The sequence below is a fragment of the Doryrhamphus excisus genome, chromosome 10 (genome assembly GCF_030265055.1).
Source record: "Doryrhamphus excisus isolate RoL2022-K1 chromosome 10, RoL_Dexc_1.0, whole genome shotgun sequence".
NCBI classification, from domain to species: Eukaryota; Metazoa; Chordata; class Actinopteri; order Syngnathiformes; family Syngnathidae; genus Doryrhamphus; species Doryrhamphus excisus.
Genome location: NC_080475.1, coordinates 8,387,781 through 8,401,241, shown reverse-complemented (window position 1 = coordinate 8,401,241; position 13,461 = coordinate 8,387,781). Strand labels below are relative to the sequence as shown.

Here is a 13,461-nt window from a genome sequence, read left to right as displayed (position 1 = left end):
CATGTGTCTCAAACACACGGCCCGCGGGCCAAATGTGGCCCGCAGGACACTAGTTTGAGGCCCCCGCCTTGATATGAAAGTTTAATGTCAGTGCGGCCCGCGCAAGTTTGATATGGATGCTGTATGGTATCATGTACCCAGAAAAAATTATTACGTTTGATTCATGTTCATGTTAAAGGTTAAATAACTGTTAATAGTTATCCTCCCTATCCATGTGGAAGTGGTAAGTTTTTGGCTATTTTTTTGTTTAAAGGAAATAACTTGAAGGCTACCGTTGAGGTCGCTAGCTCTCTAGTTTGCGAGTTAGCATGTGTGTCAAGACTCTGCAGTTGCGCAATATGTTGTAAATAAAAAGAGTATAAATGTGACTATAGTCGTGTTTTGTCATGTCTACAGGGCTCTAATAATGCTTTGTTCGTTTTAATATGAAAAAAATCATTTGTCTACCCACCAACTATATGTGCTTTCTTAAGTTTTTATTATTATTATTATTATATTTATTTATTACTGATTGATTGATTTTCTTTATTCTTGATTTGTTTATTTATTTTTCATCTTATTTTGTGTAGAAAAATAAAAATTAAGATATTTGAGAACAGTGGAATGTTTTATCAGAGCCTTTCTTGTAGAAAATCGGAACCAAAGCACTGAAAAAGTTTGTATATTTTTCTGTTTTTGGAAAACCTGATGCGGCCCAGCCTTGCCCAGACCCTAGCTCCAGTGGCCCCCCAGGTAAATTGAGTTTGAGACCCCTGGTGAAAAGAGAACATACAGAGAAGAAACAGATCCTGAAGGTGGAAATCTGTCCTGGTTAGAACCCAATAAATTAAGTGTCCGGGTTAAAAAGCAGGTTTTCTTTGAATAGCATAAACTCTATCATGTCTCCAATGTGCTACTTTCTTTTTCCAGACTTGCCCACTCAAGTCATTTTTCAACAAAAGTCTTCTAATTGTCAACTTCAGAAGGTGGTTTATGTTCAGTAACTTTACAAAAATCACTCCAAGGGTAAAAAAGTGATTTTTATCACTCAAACTGAGATGTCAAAGGGCTATTCCGAGAACATTCAGACACGTCGACGACTGCGCTGAAGGAACAGACGTTTGCATGAGCGCTATGCGATCTTGTCGTCTGCGGGAACTGTATCCGAAACACATTACGACAATGCGGAGCTGACAGATCCGCGTCTTTCACCACCAAGCGTCAGGCTAATGGCTCCGAGAGAGAGACACTTGGTGACAGACACCCGAGTGCGTCCAAACACACCTACATTCCTTCACCTCAAACTTGTTTGACATCTGCCTTGCTCTTGGCTTTGCACAAACACGTATTTGCTTACGTGCAACAATGCAAAGCAGAGCTTCGGCGTAATCATTTGACGTTTAAAGAGCGGGCCGTTCTTCGGGATGACAAAGGGAATGATATATTGCATGGATTTGGTTCTTTTGTTTAAACATGGGGGCTCTATTTACATAGACCGGGCGCTCCAATAGGGATGCAGCCTGTGCAATTTGCAATTTTGGTGAGTGGCGCAGTCCGGCGCAGCGTGGCGCACCCACGCCTCCATCTCGCCCACCGGCGCAGTTGGACGACAGAGAGAAGAGAAGGCGTGAGAAGGTGTGACACAGCCGAGTGTAGTTGACATCGTACTTTCAGCTGCCGTCAGGTTGAGTTCCCATTATGCATGATGTCTTTGATGCGATGGGACGATTAACACAAAAATGTACAGCGTTACCTTAAATAGCGGTTGCCGTGATTGTTTATTGCATTGAAATGTGCCTGACGCTTTGAAAAACCTGCCTGTGATGTTTTTGGTGACGTGTGTACACTCTGCGCCTGCCAGCCAATTATACCACTGCAGAATAGAATAGACCAGGACGGAGCTGGCAAGCGCACCTCAGCGCACCTTTGGCACGCCTCTTTTGTTACAAAATCGTCACTTCGCTAAGGTGAATATGTGCGCCACCACGTCCATCTCGGCGCAGTCCAGTCTACCAGATTACCAAATTGGCTGGATGAAATTACCACTGCACAGGGGTGCGCTGCGCTCCACTACCATGCGCAGCTTTGCTCTACGCCACGAAAATAGAGCCCATCGTTTAACCAAACAGGCTCCGCTGATTGGAGAAGATTATGGAAAAAGTTTCACCTCAGTGAGACATAAAACTTTCTAAAAAGATGAAGTAATTCTAACAATTTTCAGTTTCCATGATGTAGTAGAGCACTTTGGCATAGCAAATATACACCACAACAGGAAAGGACTGATGATGGAAAAACAGTTTTAGACATAAACACATTCAAAAAGAGACCAAAAAAGTCCTCCAGTTTTTCGACTACCGAGTCTGTGAATATTAATGTGGTATTCTTCAGCTCAGAAAACATCTCTTTCTCTCTATGAAGATGACTTCCGTGCCTGATTGTCGCCTCAGGAGGTGCAGCAACACAAAGCGGGCCCAAACTAAACACGCAAAACACACACTAACTTGGTGCCAAAAGACATCTTAATAAACGCTCAGAGTGGAACTGAATATGGAAATATGGACACAAACACAGCGCTACCTGTCCGTCTCCTCCCAACGACTTCTTAGAACATATTGGTAGGATACGGATGGATGCTTGGATAGATACGGTGCGCTAACTGGGACACTTGTATACTTGGTATGTTGTTACTGTATACATATCAACAAACAAGCATTCACACCTATGGAACTGTAGAATTAGCTTTGCATGTATATCGTATATTTGGAATGTGGGAAGAAGCAGAGAAGCAATTTTCCCGAAGAGAACCAATGCACTGAACTCCCCACAGAGATGTTCCAACAGCGATACGTACCCATGATCTCCTGACTGTGAGGCCACTACGCTAACCACTAGTCCACGCTGATCTATAATTTGGGTTGGTTTAACAGTACCCCACCAGAAAAGTCATTCATCGCTGTCCTCCTCCTACTCCTGGGAAATAAAACTACTAAAGACGTCCTCTTCAAGTGTTGGAAAAGCCCAAAAAAATTCCCTCCGCCGGTCTCTACTTCTTTCGTTGTCGCTACTAGTGTCACCCCTAACCCGAGGCAAATCAGCCCCCAAACTCGTGCCGTGCTTTCCAGCAGTCCAGCCCCGCGACTGTGGACCTCCCACTTCTTGCTGCTGAGATCCACCACCAGATCAATAGTCTTCAACCGGAAAGCTGCATCAGATGCACCTCGACACGCATTCTCCATGATGAATGGCGGGGCTCTAAAATGTTGATACTTCATTCATTTGGGTAAGGTACATCATTCAAGGGGACTTATTATGCTCATGTTTGGCCCTTTGTATTGAGTTATGGACTCCTATAGAGCAGCTACACACAATAACCCGAACAGAAAGCTTTCTAGATTTATTAGATTTTTCTTGATATGCACCTATTCCATATGTATTTCCCAAACTTTCTGTTTTAATTTATTCCACGCATGGCCCGCCTCCAGGCACACCCACTCCGCTGTGATTAGTCACACTCCCAAGCGTTCTCGAAGACTTCCGGACTACTGCTACTAATTATTACGGTATAGGAGTTGATAATAACTGAATAAACCCTTTGGAGAGTTACATGAAAAGTGATTAGGAGATACTGGTAACTGGCTGGAGCCACTGGCTGGAGACCCCTGACTTGCTGTGTTCCGCGTTTACGAAGTGCAGACAATGGTGCCACAACATCGGTAGTGAAAACGTATTCATTACACATTTTTTGCGGGACTACCTACACCGATTGTGGTGAAAACAGTTTCAGAGAGCTCTCTGTGACATCACAGAGTGACAAACTTCCTTATATGGGCGGCACTGTTGGCCAGATAAGCTCTCTGCTTCTCTCCCCCAAACTCTGCTTCTCTGTTTATGGTGTTAGCAATGTCTCCTAGTGAAGTGTTTGTTCAGGTGAAAGGGAAAGCTAAGTTTGTTTACAATTCCTAACGAGGCAAACATCAGGCAGAAGTGGTTGGAGTTCCTTATTCCCTACCAGCAAAAGAAAAGTACAGTAAACCTCGGATATATCGGACTCGGATATATCGGAAATTCGCTCACAACGGACAGATAAAAAAGAACCGTTTTTTCTGTAATGCATTTCCAATAAAAATTCATTGCATATATCGGATTTCGCCTATTTCGGACAAAATCTCCAGTCCCGTTCCAATGCATTTCCATGAAATTTCCCTGGCATATATCGGATGGCCGCATCGTGGCGCTCCGATTCGCCGAATCGTGACACGCCGCTATACGACGTCATTTGCAGCGTTTGCAGCGTTGCCTGCGCGTCCAGGTACATTGGAAACATAATCAAGGAAGTGCTTTTTTATAACGGATAAAATCCGATTTACGCATATACCGGATATAAATCCGATATATGCGTAAAACGGACATTTTCCGCTATACGCATATAACGGATTTCGCTTATATCGGACAAAACCAGTGGGAACAATTGAATCCGATATATCCGAGGTTTACTGTATTATAATCTGTCCATGGCATTTTGTTCTGTTTCGTGAACATGGGTCAGTTTGTCGCTGGACTAGCACGAAGCACGATGTCTTTCCAACGTTACTTGGTCGTGTCGAGTCAGAAGAGCAAGCAGTACGTAACAGTTTATCCGTGTCCCAACTGTGTTTATTTTGTGTAAGTCATGGAACAAAAGCGGTTGTCTGTGTAGCATTATATAGCGTGCATACATGGAAATGACGAGAAATGACGGTAGTAATAGAAACCCTGGTGTGAAGATACCACTTAAGTTGAGGTTGACCTCCGTTCTTCTGCCACTTAAGAGGTCACTTCCCCCGAGTCAAACACGCTTCTTCACTTGGCCGTGCTGCTACTTTTTCTGTCAATCTATCCGTCACTCGCTCGTGTCCACCAGAGGAGATAAAACCACAGACGGCAGGTGCAGCGCTTCCGCACCGAAGCGACAAAGACACTGAAAACAAGCAAAAACCTGCAGGGACATCAGGTGCCAAATGGCCGGGATATTCATGGCTCTAACAAGTGGAACCTGTTAACCGGGGCAGTATGCCAGAATCCAGCGATACAATTCACTGACTGACAACAAACTGTGGGAACACAATGAAGAAACCTTCCTGTGAACCAAGAGCGGAGCTATACGCACAAACACACAACTCACTCCACGGGAATCGGCCAGCGCTGCTAAAAAGTGGAAAGTAATGCCGGTCTTTTCCAACTTTCCAACACGTTTCTTGTAATAAAAAAAAAAAGGTCAAGAACTGGTGCCTCCTCTGGTGAATAGACATCAAACATATGCACACACACACACACACACACACATATGCTAATAATAAAGAGCTCCACAGGCGCTGGTTAACAGCCACTAATAAGCACATGTGTCCCGTACAGGAAGAAACATACACTCACGTCTTCATGTAAACGTGCTTTTGTCCGTAACGTCTAATGAAATAAACGTGTGTGTTCGCATGTCTAAGTGTTTACTCATAAATGAAGTTCGATTTCACCAACTATGAAAGTATCTCTGTCTTCAATTAAAGAGCCACTCCTGACAAACACGACCTCTCACTGCTAACAAAAGGAGGCCGAGGGGAAATGAAAACAATAAAAAAAAAAAAAAAAGTTTTGCATATGAAGTAACTCACCGACTCCGGCTCCGACTCCGACGAGGCAAGTGTATGGATGAATGACTTTGTACGGAAAGTGTCCGAGGAGCCTGGAAAAAAAAAAAAAAAACGGGAGACGAGATGTGTGCGCGTTCATCAGAGTCCTTCTGACAGCATCTGACAGCCAACCTCTCTCGCTCTCTCGCTCGCTCGCTCTCTCACTCTACCTCCCTCCTCCTCTCACTGCCTCTTAAAATCGCTCTTTCACTCCCTAAACACACTCACTCTTTCACTGGCTGGGAAATAATTATACTCTCTGATTCATAAAGCTGTCCGTTGTCACGTGACCCAACACTTCAAATATACAGCACATTTTTTCACAAGCCACAAAATGCCTGCAGGGAAGGAAAGCGCCCATGGAGCTTAAGTTTCTGTTTTTAATTCTCTCTCACTTCTTTGTCTCTCCGGTGGATTCTTTTTCCATCCCTTCGTCTGCTTGGCTACTGGCTGGTTTACCTCAGGGGCGTATTTAGTCTTTTGGGGGCCTAAGGCTAACCCAGTCATCGGGGCCAACGCCGTCCTTGTACTACTCACAAACGTTTTTTTTTAGTTAGTTCGACTTACTTTTTTTTTTTTAAAGGCCAGAATGTCATTTAGGCTACTTTTTGAGTCTGTTACAGACATGTTTTTACCCCCCAACCGACAATGGTGAATATAATCAGTCCTTAAAATCCTCCTGTTTTTTTTAGTGCTTTAATATTCCCATCACGACCTCATCCCTAAAACTTTAGCATTCCTCTCAGCTGTCTAGTTGTCTACCTTGGGTAGTTCCGATGAAGCTGTTTGCTTTTCCTCTCGCCTCCTCCTCTTCTTCTCAGCTCCACTGAGGTAACAACACCGCATCGGTTTTGCGGCAAGTTTCCGGAATCAATCTGCAAACGCACAATAACATGGAAAACTCCATTCATTCATTCATTTTCTACAGCATATCCTCACGAGGGTCACGGGGGTGCTGGAGCCTATCCCAGCTGTCTTCGGGCGAGAGAAGCGGGGTACACCCTGGACTGATCGCCAGCCAATCCCAGGGCACATATAGACAAACAACCATTCACACTCACATTCATAGCTATGGACAATTTGGAGTTGCTAATTAATTAGCCTAGCATGTTTTTGGAATGTGGGAGGAAACCGGAGTACCCGGAGAAAACCCACGCATGCACGGGGAGAACATGGAAACTCCACACAGAGATGGCCGAGGGTGCTAGTAAACTAGTAGTCATGGGAAAAGGGAAATACGTGTTGCTGCTGGATGTTCACTCAGCCAAATGTACTGAGCATAGAACATCACCAAGAACATTCATTCATTCATTCATTTTCTACCGCTTATCCTCACGAGGGTCGCGCGGGGGTGCTGGAGCCTATCCCAGCTGTCTTTGGGCGAGAGAAGCGGGGTACACCCTGGACTGATCGCCAGCCAATCCCAGGGCACATATAGACAAACAACCATTCACACTCACATTCATAGCTATGGACAATTTGGAGTTGCTAATTAATTAGCCTAGCATGTTTTTTGGAATGTGGGAGGAAACCGGAGTACCCGGAGAAAACCCACGCATGCACGGGGAGAACATGCAAACTCCACACAAAGATGGCCGAGGGTGCTAGTAAACTAGTAGTCATGGGAAAGGGAAATACGTGTTGCTGCTGGATGTTCACTCAGCCAAATGTACTGAGCATAGAACATCACCGAGAACATTCATTCATTTTCTACTGCTTATCCTCATGAGGGTCGCGGGGGTGCTGGAGCCTATCCCAGCTGTCTTTGGGCGAGAGAAGCGGGGTACACCCTGGACTGATCGCCAGCCAATCATAGGGCACATATAGACAAACAACCATTCACACTCACATTCATAGCTATGGACAATTTGGAGTTGCTAATTAATTAGCCTAGCATGTTTTTGGAATGTGGGAGGAAACCGGAGTACCCGGAGAAAACCCACGCATGCACGGGGGAGAACATGCAAACTCCACACAGAGATGGCCGAGGGTGCTAGTAAACTAGTAGTCATGGGAAAGGGAAATACGTGTTGCTGCTGGATGTTCACTTAGCCAAATGTACTGAGCATAGAACATCACCGAGAACATTCATTCATTTTCTACTGCTTATCCTCACGAGAGTCGCACGGGGGGTGCTGGAGCCTATCCCAGCTGTCTTCGGGCGAGAGAAGCGGGGTACACCCTGGACTGATCGCCAGCCAATCACAGGGCACATATAGACAAACAACCATTCACACTCACATTCATAGCTATGGACAATTTGGAGTTGCTAATTAATTAGCCTAGCATGTTTTTGGAATGTGGGAGGAAACCGGAGTACCCGGAGAAAACCCACGCATGCACGGGGAGAACATGCAAACTCCACAAAGAGATCGCCGAGGGTGCTAGTAAACTAGTAGTCATGGGAAAGGGAAATACTACGTGTTGCTGCTGGATGTTCACTCAGCCAAATGTACTGAGCATAGAACATCCCAGCTGTCTTCGGGAGAGAGAAGCGGGGTACACCCTGGACTGATCGCCAGCCAATCACAGGGCACATATAGACAAACAACCATTCACACTCACATTCATACCTATGGACAATTTGGAGTGGCTAATTAACCTAGCATGTTTTTTGGAATGTGGGAGAAAACCCACGCATGCACGGGGAGATCATGCAAACTCCACACAGAGATGGCCGAGGGTGGAATTGAACCCTGGTCTCCTAGCTGTGAGGTCTACGCGCTAACCACTCGACCACCGTGCAGCCCCGGGTGATAAATTATCAGATTAATATGTAAAAAAATAATAATCTGTTTTTAGGAAACGTTTTGAATAATTTATACAAGTCAGATTGTGACTGCTGAAGAGGATGTTAGAAGATCCCGAGCACCACCAATCATATTCTGATCTTAGCCAGGTGGGTGTTTACGCGGCAGATCTACGTCGTTGAATCAATAGTCAATCGTTCATCAAATTGTCACGCCATGTTTCACCTCTACCTGCTCCGCACAAGTAAATGCCTTACTTTCACTTTGGCTGTACGACAATGTCGCTGTGGCGCTTCATAAATCACCACCGTCATCACCATACTTGTGCAGGTTGGACTCGATATCGGAGAATAGACTGGGAACGCGACCGGGACTGAATGGAGATGTAAAAGTGAAAACATTCTGCTCTTACCGAGGATAAATTAAAACCAGAATTTGGCTCCGAATGCGTTTTTTGGGGGGATATGCAACATCTGTCCACATCCTGCCAAACATTGTGCAGTTGGAAATATTTTGTCAAGCTCGAGATGGCTTTTGTGAAACGAAATGGCTTCGGTTGCTCCAGCGAAATGGTGGCTCGTCGGTTTGAAGGGGAAGTTGTGTATGAGATGGCGGAGTGCGGCGGCGGCGGCGGTGGCAGCGACAGCTTTGGGCGTGCCCCTGAGTGTGCCCCTCTCGCCATATGAGATCATATGTTTCAGATCTGTTTATGTGTTTGTGGTTCTGGGCGTGTGCCCTGCTTTTCTGAATGTAATGTTTCTCAAGCGGTTTTGCTTTATAAAGGAGCACCTCGGAGCTAGTATGAGAAGAAGGCGCACCTTAAATGGCACCTTTACTCAGCGCAGGTCCACTTTTAAAAATAAAATTCTTTATTCTCTTCACTGTCAACGATGGAAACTTCGCCTCGGTATATAATGACTTGATCCAAAGATTGATTATGTTCGTTAAGAAAATAGTCATAGTGTCTTTGACATTATCATATGTAACATTAATGCAGCCACAATGGAGAGCATACTAAATATAATGTCTACTGTAGCAAAAAAAAAAATTGCATCACCACAAACTTCCTTAGGTATCTTAAAGGCCATCTGATTGGTCAGTCACCTTTTTTTTTCGTGAGCAGCGCAGTCAGGCGCAGCGCGGCGCACCCACGCCCCCGTCCCTCTCACCAGCGCAAGTGCCAAAGAGAGAGAAGAGAAGGCATTCAAATGAACGCCTCTCATTGCCTTTGAATGCGCAGGATTGGACTGCGCATCAGAAGCCACGTCATCAGTTCCTGACAGTTTTATTAAAAACAGCAGCAGGCTAATCCAGGCATCGTGTTTGTTTTCCACCGGCATTCCTGCTCTACATCGCCGAATAGGAGAACCTTTGTCCTCCTTTCGTGACCTGTCAGCCAAATTACCACTGCGCAGGGTGCGCTTCAGCTGCGCCGAGAATAAACCAGGACGGAGCTGCCGTGCTTTCAGCGCACCTCTGGCGCACTGATTTGTCACAAAATCTCCATGCAGTCCAGTCTGTCGAATTGGCTGCGCATCACTGTGCGCCGGACCAAATTACCACTGTGCAGGGTGCGCTTCGCCTGCGCCGAGAATAAACCAGGACAAAGCTGCCGTGCTTACAGCGCACCTCTGGCGCACTGATTTGTCACAAAATCTCAACGCAGTCCAGTCTACTGAATTGGCTGCGCATCACTGTGCGCCGGACCAAATTACCACTGTGCAGGGTGCGCTTCACCTGCGCCGAGAATAAACCAGGATGGCGCTGCCGTGCTTTCAGCGCACCTCTGGCGCACTGATTTGTCACAAAATCTCGACGCATGTCCAGTCTGACGAATTGTCTGCGCATCACTGTGCGCCGGACCAAATTACCACTGTGCAGGGTGCGCTTCGCCTGTGCCAAGAATAAACCAGGACGGAGCTGCCGTGCTTTCAGCGCACCTCTGGCGCACTGATTTGTCACAAAATCTCGACTCAGTCCAGTCTGTCGAATTGGCTACGCATCACTGTGCGCCGGACCAAATTACCACTGTGCAGGGTGCGCTTCGCCTGTGCCGAGAATAAACCAGGACGGAGCTGCCGTGCTTTCAGCGCACCTCTGGCGCACTGATTTGTCACAAAATCTCGACGCATGTCCAGTCTGACGAATTGTCTGCGCATCACTGTGCGCCGGACCAAATTACCACTGCGTGGGCTGCGCCATGCTGCGCCACGAAATTAGAGCCCAAGATGTTTAAAATAAATATGGCACTTTTTGTACAACTTTATTGTGTGGCAATATGGATATGAGGTAATAACTATAAAAGTACACTTCATTTGCTAAATGTACTGCAATTTTTTTATATATAGAGAGAGAATATACAAAGCCTGTATTTCTATAATTACTTCATGGGAACCCTCATCTAATACGATGCCGCCTCGGGCATATGATCCCTCAACTAGCTCACATTCGGAGATTTATGCTAATTATTTCCCCTGACACGGCTTTCACTTGCCAGTCCTGGTAAGTGGACTAACGAAGTAAAAGACCGACACACAAGTACACTCATGTATGCATATCAAATGTTGCTTCTTTTATACATTTTCATATCGATATGCTCATACAAAATGAGGGTGACCAAATGGGAGTGAGAGGCGCGGCTGCCTTCTGCAGAGAGCTTATATTCAGGAAGTGGCCATCTTAGTCGAGGCGAGCCTTATCTCGTTGACATTTGATTTATGTGTCGCTTATGAGCCACTGAAGCTAAGAGAAATCCCTTAGCTGTTGATATAGCAGTACTAAATCAGCAATTGCGTAACACGTAGCAAGAAGGTAAATAGCGCTACGGGACCTTTATGGACTAAGCGTATTAGTCGTGAGACTAAAGCGAGGATAGCATCAGTGTGTTGCGTTCAACAGCTCGAAACTCGGATGTGCGTTAGCGTCTGCTGCACGGCCGAGCGCGTGCAGGCGGTAGCAGCGAGAGGGTCAGAGGTCACTAGTGTTTGTGTTTCAGTGTCAGTGAAGTGTGCTCCAGGCGGAGATTTATGATCATTGTGTCTGGGAGGCTGCGGAACGCCGGGATAATGAAGACAGATCAGGGTGTTATCTCCCTCTCCGGGCACCACTGGAAACACGGCCTATTGGCCCCTCCGTTCGGGTTGTCATTAACTTCAAGCGGTGACATCATAACGCGCCTGCTTCCGCATCAATCCCGACCACGGCACGCTTAAAAGCCGACTGGAGAGGATGGCGTTCCTTAACACGGATTCATGTGGCACGCTTGGAGTCGTGCGAGGCGCTCGTGCAGCTCCACGCCATGTGTTTATGAAGAAATGAAATATTCATAAGAGCCAGTCGTGTGTTTCCACTTAACATTCAATATATTTGCATTCACGCAGCAAGCTAGCAGAGGCTCGGGGAGGCAAACGAGGAAAGAGCAAAGAGTGGCGACGAAGCGGGCAACAAAGAGAGGAAGTGAGGTCAGCTGGTTTCACACAAGAAGACAAAAGTGCTGCAAAGATGATAGCTGGCACGGCGTGACAGAAAGGGGCGGGGGATAGCACGGAGGAGGAAGGCGGGGCTGTTGGGGGCGAGCGTGGAGGGGGGTGCGGGGGCCCCGTGGCAGCAGGTTTTAATCAGTAATAAGACGCCTGCCTGCCTGCATTGAGACGGCTATTTCTCCGCATTCAGATGAATGTTATGTCATGTTTGGTAGCGCGCCCTCATTAGCGCACACGCGCACGCAAATACACGCGTTCGTGGTCGCAGACTTAAACGCACATCCCACGAAATGAAGGCGGTCATTCATCCTGCCAGGAAAAGTGCATTCACTTTTTTTCAAGTACACACAGTGCACAAAGTACTTTGTCTTTACAGATATATAGCCTAGCTAGCTAATCCAAACAAACTGGAATAAACTCAAGTAGATCAAAAATCATAACTCACTTAAAGGCCACATTCAGCAAGTAGTGTAATGATAATGATAATAATGAAAGCAAAGCACGTGAAAATATTACATACAATATTACTTAATATTATGTACAATACTATAGAACAAAGAAAACAAAGTTTTAATAAGGGTTAGCCGACATTTAATAAATACGCATAACAAATATGCGTATGGAAGCCTGTTTCCGTCACTGAAAAAAACTTTATCCCAATATATCAGTCATAATTATGAGATATGACATAAAAAAGCCATGATTATGACATAAAAAGTCAAAATTATAAGATAAGAAAGTTGAAATTATTAAATAAAAAGTCAAAATTATAAGATAAGAAAGTTGAAATTATTAAATAAAAAGTCACAATTATGAGTTAAAAAGTCAAAATTATGAGCGAAAAAGTCGAAATTATGAAATAAAAAAATCATAATTATGAGATAAAAACCTCAAATCTAAACTTTTGATCTCATATCTCATAATTTCGGGCGGCACGGCGGTCGAGTGGTTAGATTTGGTATATAATAATCAGTTCACAGTTTTACAATCACTAACTGTTACATTTGTTCACTTCCTGCTTTCCTTAATACAGTTTAAGGTTTTTTTTTTGGTTTTTCTTTTTTTAATTGCATGGAATGACATGGAACTCGGGCGGCACGGCGGTCGAGTGGTTAGCGTGCAGACCTCACAGCTAGGAGACCAGGGTTCAATTCCACCCTCGGCCATCTCTGTGTGGAGTTTGCATGTTCACCCCGTGCATGCGTGCGTGGCTTTTCTCCGGGTACTCCGGTTTCCTCCCACATTCCAAAAACATGCTAGGTTAATTAGCCACTCCAAATTGTCCATAGGTATGAATGTGAGTGTGAATGGTTGTTTGTCTATATGTGCCCTGTGATTGGCTGGCGACCAGTCCAGGGTGTACCCCGCCTCTGGGATAGGCTCCAGCACCCCCCGCGGTAAAAATGAATGAATCTCATAATTTCAACTTTTTTTTTATACTCACTGTCAGCACACTGTGACATCACAAATGTCACCAGTTAGAAAAAAACACCTGAAACCAAGCATTCAGAGCCATCCCTGCCAGGAAAAGTACATTCACTTAAAGTACACAGAGGAACACTCGGAGCAGAATGACTTACTCGCGAC

At 45.4% G+C, this 13,461-nt stretch overlaps 1 protein-coding gene across 4 annotated transcripts in view; it reads right to left on the bottom strand.

Moving 5' to 3' along the window:
- LOC131136564 (retinoic acid receptor gamma-A) overlaps positions 1 to 13,461 on the bottom strand; it is a 66,073-nt gene that overhangs the window by 44,668 nt on the left and 7,944 nt on the right. For 2 of the 4 annotated variants that reach the window (XM_058083562.1, XM_058083563.1), the window contains exons 5-6: positions 6,405 to 6,517; positions 5,625 to 5,695 (exon numbers count right to left, since the gene is read on the bottom strand). The exons of 1 other annotated variant lie outside the window; for it this stretch is intronic. The gene's annotated coding sequence lies outside the window, so the exon portion shown is untranslated. The remainder of the gene's footprint in view (positions 1 to 5,624; positions 5,696 to 6,404; positions 6,518 to 13,461) is intronic. One more of the 4 variants, XM_058083564.1, reaches the window with a different exon arrangement.